The sequence below is a fragment of the Nannospalax galili genome, unplaced genomic scaffold, assembly GCF_000622305.1.
Source record: "Nannospalax galili isolate Female #2095 unplaced genomic scaffold, S.galili_v1.0 scaffold1764, whole genome shotgun sequence".
NCBI lineage: Eukaryota > Metazoa > Chordata > Mammalia > Rodentia > Spalacidae > Nannospalax > Nannospalax galili.
The window spans coordinates 79,935-87,529 of NW_008351897.1; positions in this window are offsets into that span (position 1 = coordinate 79,935).

Genomic DNA, 7,595 nt, shown 5'->3' on the forward strand with positions numbered 1-7,595 from the left:
CTTTCATTTATGCATTTATTTCTTATTTATTTATTGAGACAGGGTCTCATATAGCTCATGAAGTCCAAGCTAACTTTGAACATGTTATGAAGTCAAAGATGACCTTGAACTCCTGATCCTTCTTTCTCAGTCTCCCAAGTGCTGTCCTTACAGGTCTGAGACAGCATGGTAGTTTCCTTCTTTACTGAGTTGAAAGGTTTTCTATTTTGCTTTCAGTTTCGGTGACAAAATACTCTGACCAATACCAACTTGTGCAGGGAAGGGGTTAATTTGCTTGCATCTCATGAATTACAGATCATTGATGAGGGAGCCCAAGGTAGGAACTCAGGGCAGGAACTTGGAGGCAGGAACTGGAGCTCATGCCATGGATGAATGCAGCTTACTGACTTGCTCCCATGGCCCATGCTCAATCTGCTTTCTTATACAATAACAAACTGCCCATGAGTGGCCCCTCCCACAGTGGGCTGGCCCCCTCACATCACTCAACAATCAAGAAAGTGCCTCACAGACATGGCCACAGGCCACTCTAGGAGGCAATTCCCCAGCTGAGGCTCTCTCAACCTCACTGTGTCAAGCTGACACACTATCCAGCACACAAGGTTTAGCTTTTCCCTCCAATAAAAATGTCATGGCTTCTTGTGGGCATATCCAAGTGGCCATCTTTGCCATCCTCTTTCTTTAGAGCCATTATTAATATAAACTTTTCATGGACACAGCATGGAGAAGGTGACAGCTGATCTGGTTAGCAGCGTGGACACTCTGGAACAGGGAATGGTTCATCTTCTAGATGAGATGGAGGAGTGAGGGCAGAGTGATTTTCCGTTATATTACACAAATCAGCGTGTCACTTAATAGTTAGGAATGGTTTATTGCTAGAATTTCCCAGCAATATTTTGGGACAACAGTTGCAGAAACTGTGGAAGGTGAGGCTGTGCGTAAAGAGAGACCTTGCCTGTGTTTACAGACATGCAGACGCTGGGCTCCTCAGCTACCTGAGGCTTCAGGTTGGCCTTTCCTGCCCCAGTGTTCCTGTGCAGGAGGACTGCACTTGGCTTCCACACATTCCTTCCCCCTCCCCAGGAAAAAATGTTTTATAGCCATAACCTATTTACAGATGAAATCTGAATTACAAACCATCTGTTTATTGAAAATAATATTTATGTAGTGGGGAAATTATCCTCACATCATCAAAGACTTTCTGCCTGTTATTTTACCTGTCTTCATATATATCTTTTGTACCTGAACAACATGAATGTATTCTCTCTCTCTCTCTCTCTCTCTCTCTCTCTCTCTCTCTCTCTCTCTCTCAAAACAAGAGACAATGATAGCCTTTGGAAAATATTAAAATGTTAATTCACTTGTTAAGCAACAAGACTCTAGATGATTCATTTAATTTTTGATTAAGATGATACTTTTTTTTCAGAGCTGAGGACTGAACCCAGGGCCTTGTGTTTGCTAGGCAAGCACTCTAAATCACTGAGCTAAATCCCCAACCCCTAAATGATACGTTTTTATTTAATAGGTTCCAGTCAAATGGCCAAACATCAAGGGTGAGAAGACATCTTTTCCTGTTTGAAATAATTTTTGTCATATTTGACATGAATACCTTTCATCTGACAGAAGATGTGCAGTGAACAGCCCAAGTTGTATGATATTTATAGAGGACACCTTTCCCACAAATAACAGCTTTAATAAGACGTGCTAAAAAAGGAAGTGACTGACTTCTTCTGGCCCCTAAAGTTTGGCAGAGCTTGAATGTAAGTGCTGGTTTGTTTGTCACTTTAGCTCATGTGTGATCGAAAGCTTTGCTTGGGAACTTGACATACCTGAACCTCAATTGGGAAATTCCCTAAAGCGAAATAGATGATGCAGGCCTGGATTGTGAAGCTTTAAAAGGAAGCAAGGATTCTATCAAGGCTGTTTGTGTGATACATTTTGAATTATGAATTTTAGGAAGTGAGGTCTTTTCTGCTATACTGGGACAAATCAATACTAGTTATCTTGGACTGAAAAACCAGCTGTGATTAACAAGAGACCGGCATCATTGAGGTGAAATCTTCTGGGAAGCATTTCCTCAGGGTCAGCACACAGAAGCTGTGGTCTAGGGTGGGCCAAGACAGTATCTCAAGCTGGACGAAAACTTGGTTATATGTAAGAGTCTTCTGCATGAAAACTGCAAAATTCAAAGGATTATGAAGAGATTTCGAGGCTTTACATTGTGAGAGACCAGGAGATGCCATTGGTGAAGGTGCAGCCTCAGTTGCAGGAGCTTGAAGGAAACAGAGGAATGCTGTTTGCTGGCTTACTCCAACTATCTTTCTTCAAGAAACCTTACACTCTAGCCCCACCTGTCTAGGGATGGCACTAGTTACAGTGGGTTCTTATGTCAATCAGCAGTCCAGAAAAGGCCCCACAAAAGACATGCCCACAGGCTAATCTGATGGAGGAGATTCCTCAATTCAGGTTCAGTCTTCCCAGGAGACTCTGGTTTGTGTCAATTTGACAAAAACTAATTAGCACCTAGCATGGATAACTTTTTGGGTGTTTCTTTCTGTATTTCCTGTAAGAGAGTCAGTCATCTCATTGGGGTCCTATTCTAAACAGGGATGAGCTAATTTCCATTTATTTACTATTATAGATGTACAAAATCTCCATTTCAAAATAATGTCACATCCTGTCTCCAGGTGGACACGGATTATAGGGATGATGCTCACCTACACACAAGGTATCACTGTTACCTTATTACCATTAGGCAGTTAATGCACTTGATATTCCACAAAAGCACTGAGACAAATAGATCTACTTTGACTTTATCAGGTTAAAACTTCTTTCTTCATTTATTTTCAGTGGCTTTACTTTTGGGAATGACATAAGGAAAATCTATTCCAATTCCAGAAATTTAAAAAAATATAATTCACTAGGGCCAGTATGGATCAGTGTCAAGCCAAATCAAAGCAAACATGATTTCTTTTATATTTTATTTTGCCTGTATGAGTGTATTGCCTGCATGAATGTAAGGGCACCCATGCCATGCAATGCCTGAAGAGGTCAGAAGAAGGCATCATATTTCCTTAGAATTGGTGTTGTGGGTGGTTGTAAACTGCCATGTGTATGCTGGGATTCAAACCAGGGTCATCTGCAAGAGCAGCCAGTGCTCTTAACTGCTGAGTCATCTCTCCACTGCTGCCCCCCCAATTTCTGGATAGAATAACCAACTAGTGTAAGACTTTCCCAGTTTATTAAGAAATAGAAGAAGTTTTAGAGATGAGAGACATGCTCTACAGTGCTTCAGTGTGATATGAGATTGACTGTAGCTCCAGGGAAGAAAACAAGTTTGGAAGCCAGGTGGAATCTCCTCTGCAGAAATGGAGAGGATGTGTTATTAGTAACAGTTCAGTGTTTCTTCAAGGTTTAGCTTTCTGTGTCCTACACCTTCAGCAATTTTGTAAAAGTCATAAGGGGAAGTTCTCCTTATTAGCTTTTAGATGACACATATTAGAATAGATGGTCATTTTATTAGGTAATAAAATAAAATTACAATATAATTTAGGTTTCCTGGAATGAGGGACCTGGTGTCTTGAATTAGGGTTAAAAATAAATCTCTTATATAAGCATAATTTATAGAACTTGACTAGCTAGCAGTTTATACTATAAAAAAGAAACACACATGCGCGCACACACACACACACACGCACACGCACACACACACACAAATGGAGTTTACTACCTCCTATTTTAGTAGGAGCCAATACTGTGCTTCAATCCACAAAGTCAGGAATCATTCACTGCTGTTTGGGAGTTAGAGCATTCGCTTAAGGAAATGAAGGATTTCAGGGAGGGAAATGCAAAAAGCTTTCAAGGATGGAAACTTAAGATTTCTTTTCTTCATAAGAAATTAATGTGGGGCACTTTTACAACTGCTTTCATCCCAATTCCTAACAAAATCAACAAAGATAGGGAAGTGAATTGGGTTATTTGTTGAAAAACATGTAAACAATAATGTGCCATTTTGAATTTACAGACAGTTTTATTATGATTAACACATAGCAGAAGGCACACATAAAATAATGAATTGTATTAATTGCAGTGTTTCCTTTGAGAGAATTTGGAAAATGTGACGTTAGAAAGAGTAATTGTTCATTTCTGTGGGCAAGCAAACATCTGATATTTCTGACAGATATTTTGAGATTATACACAAAGCCTGGGTTCTAGTAGGTCAACAAATAAAACAAAGCCTACCACTTATTTGATTCCTACTTCCACCTCTTAGATAAGATATAGGATATTTTGTTAAAGTTTATGCCATCAGAGGACAAAGCATCTATTCTTTATACCAGACTAATCATTAATCTCAGTATTCAGGAGGCAGAGGCAGGTGGCTCTCTGTGAGTTCAAGGCCAGCCTAGTCTACATAGCAAGTTCCAGACCAGAAACCTAGTGAGAACCTGCCTCAAAAGAAACAAACAAATAAACCAAGAAAATGAAAGAACTATTTTCAAAAGGCACACCTATCATCCAGTTCCGATTAACAAAGGGAAAGTGCTAGGGAGTTAGGATACTGGATTGGCCATTGAGAGCTTCAAATATCTATCCCTGTGAAAAAAAATCAAAATTACTTTCCTGCCCGGTATCTGCATGCCTCTTGTCTCGGCAGAAGTAGTCCCCTCTGCTACCTCAGCCCACAGGTAAGCTTGGGTCTCTGGGACCTGTCCCTTCACCAGGCTTTAGTCCTGAGATACAATTCTGGAGACTTCCCTATATCATACACTTTGAACTCTGTGCACCCCAGATATAACCTATTTTCCAAGCTCTTCACCTAGTAGCCCTGTTACACCCTGCTGATTTAGGACTCTGGAGTCAATGAAATGTGAAGGACCTATCTTTAGCTGGGCTGAGACCACCCCATTTTCACATCAACATAAAGTGGCCACAAAACTGAACATCAAACACTACTCAGGTAGGTTTGGCCATAACCTGACAAGTCGGGGAAATAGCAAACACAGATATGAAGATTCAGCAAAGATGGGGTCGCTTACCCATTACAAGAAATACCAGCACATAAACTCAGATGCTAGTCCTCCTGGAAAAACACAAAGTACACGGATAACCAAGATAACATAGCTACTACAGAGATTAACAACCACATCATAACATTTCCTGAGGATGACAACCTAGTGGATGCACAGGACAGCGATTTCAAAATAGCAATTATAAATATGTTCAAGAAGCTCAAATAGGATATAAACAAAAGATTAAATGAAGACCACATAAATAGTCAAATGAAACAACTAAAGTAATGTGAAACATGAAATAAGAATTCAAAAGACCCTGCTTAGCACTCCTTTAATGAAAGTGCCAAGCAGGGTCACTGGGCCCTCCCCTGAGTATCCAGCCACTCTTCCCAGCCAACTAGTCCAGCCTTGGAAGACAAAAGAAAAATGAGGAGGAACCCAATAGAGGGATGCTTTTGGAAGCCCTTGTCAAGAAATTCCAGTGGATTCTGATACGAACATTTGAAAATTGCCCTGTTCTGACTTTTTTTCTAGTTCCCTGTCTAATTACTCCTGCTTTTACTTCTCCTTCACATCTCCTATTCAGGATTCAAGGACTTTCTTCTTCCCTTAGAGACAAGAGTTATGCAATTTGGGAGTCTTTTAGATAGACCCACTGAAGGGGTGCTCCAATTGCCTAACCCTGGGTCCCTGTTCAGCATGGAAGAAGGCAGAGCAGTCTGCATCCCTATTCCCTATTAGCAATTTGGGTACCCCTTCAGAGGACGGTGTAATAAGAATAGGAGGTAGGAACTGGCTAGGCAGTTAGGGTAAAAAGACCCCCAAAGAAATGTATCCAGTTTCTGGACTAAAAGTCAAAATGTCCTCATGCCTATTAGCAGCACACTCTGTTCCAAAGGACAAAAATGTTAAAAGTATTTGGGAGCTTGTATCTAATCCTTAAAAGATTTTAGGGTTACCTTTTCAGAGGGGGGAATGTTGGAAGGGAGGGAGTGGGCATGGATTTGATCAAAACACCTTACATACATATATGAAATTTTCAATAAAGTTTTTGTAAAAGTTTTAAAAAAATACAGGAAAATTAAATAGGGACACCTGTATATCAAGGTAGTGTTATACATAGCAAAAATAGCAGAATAGTAGGTTTAAATATTCTTTTTTCTAAAATTACTAGTAAAAAACTAATTTTTATTAAAAAGCAATTCAATAGACAAGGAAGTCTGAAGAAAAGACAAACTGAAATAAAAGTTGAATCACAAACAAAGGAGCTCAAAGGAGCAGAGAAAAGAATCAAAAAGGGAGTGGGGATAGAACAGAGACTCTCCGATCCTGACGACAAGCTCAGGGAAATGGATCACTCAGTCAAAGAAAATATGAAAAACCCAGGAATGGAATAGGCAAGACTTCAGGGACACTGTAAAAAGACAGAACTTAGGAATCACTGGTATAGGAAAAGAAGGTAAGGTCAAAGGCACAGAAAAATCACAGGAGAAAGGCTCCCACATATATAGAAAGAGACGGCTCTCAAGGTACAAGAGGCATACAGAAAACCAAGTTCACAGGACCGGAAAAGAAATTTCTTGCATTATATAACAGTAAACACACAGAACAAAGAAAAGTTATTGAAAGCTGTGAGAAAGATCAAGTCCCATATAGACACAGGTCCTTCAGAATAACAGCTGACTTTTCACTGGAGACTATGAAAGCCAGAGGGGCATGGACCAATGTCATACAAGTTATGAAAGGACACATATCCCAGTCCAGATTACTATACTCTGCAAAATTGTCAGTTGTGTCTAACTGAGAAAGTCAAGATATCCATGATAAAATCAGATTTAAATAATTTATGTCCACACACCAGCTCTAGAAAGAATGCTCAAAGGAATAATTCAGTTTGATAAGAAAATTAACATCTCAACATGGCACAAAGAATAAATAAATTGTCCCAGAACAGCCAAAGTGGTGTCAGAAAACAGTACTAAAACACCAATATAACAGTTATTAATAAACATTGGTCAATAACCACCCTCAGTATTCATGGTCTCAACATGTCAGTAAAAAGATACAGACTAACTGATTGGATTAGAAACCAGGATCGTCATTTGCTGCCTCCAAGAAACATACCTCACCAACAATGTTTGACCACATCTTAGCATAAAAGCATGCAAAAAATATTCTAGGCAAAAAGAACTAAAAAAGAATCAGGTGTAGCTATACTAATATCCAATAAAATAGACTTCAAACTAAAACTAGTCAGAAGAGATAGGGAAGTTCACTTCATACTCAGTAAGGGAAAAATACACCAAGAAGATATTACAGTCCTGAACATAGAAGCACCTCACACAGGGACATTCAATTTCATAAAAGAAACTTTGTTTTAAAGTGTCACATTGACTTGAACCCAGAATTAGTGGATAACTTCAATTCCCCACTATCACCAAATAGATAAGTCAACCAGTCAAAAAATAAACAGAGAAACATTACTTTTAAATTACATTATAAATCAAATATACCTTGTAGACATTTACAGAATATTTCATCCTAAAACTAAAAAAAAAATACAGTTCCTTCTCAGCAGCCCAT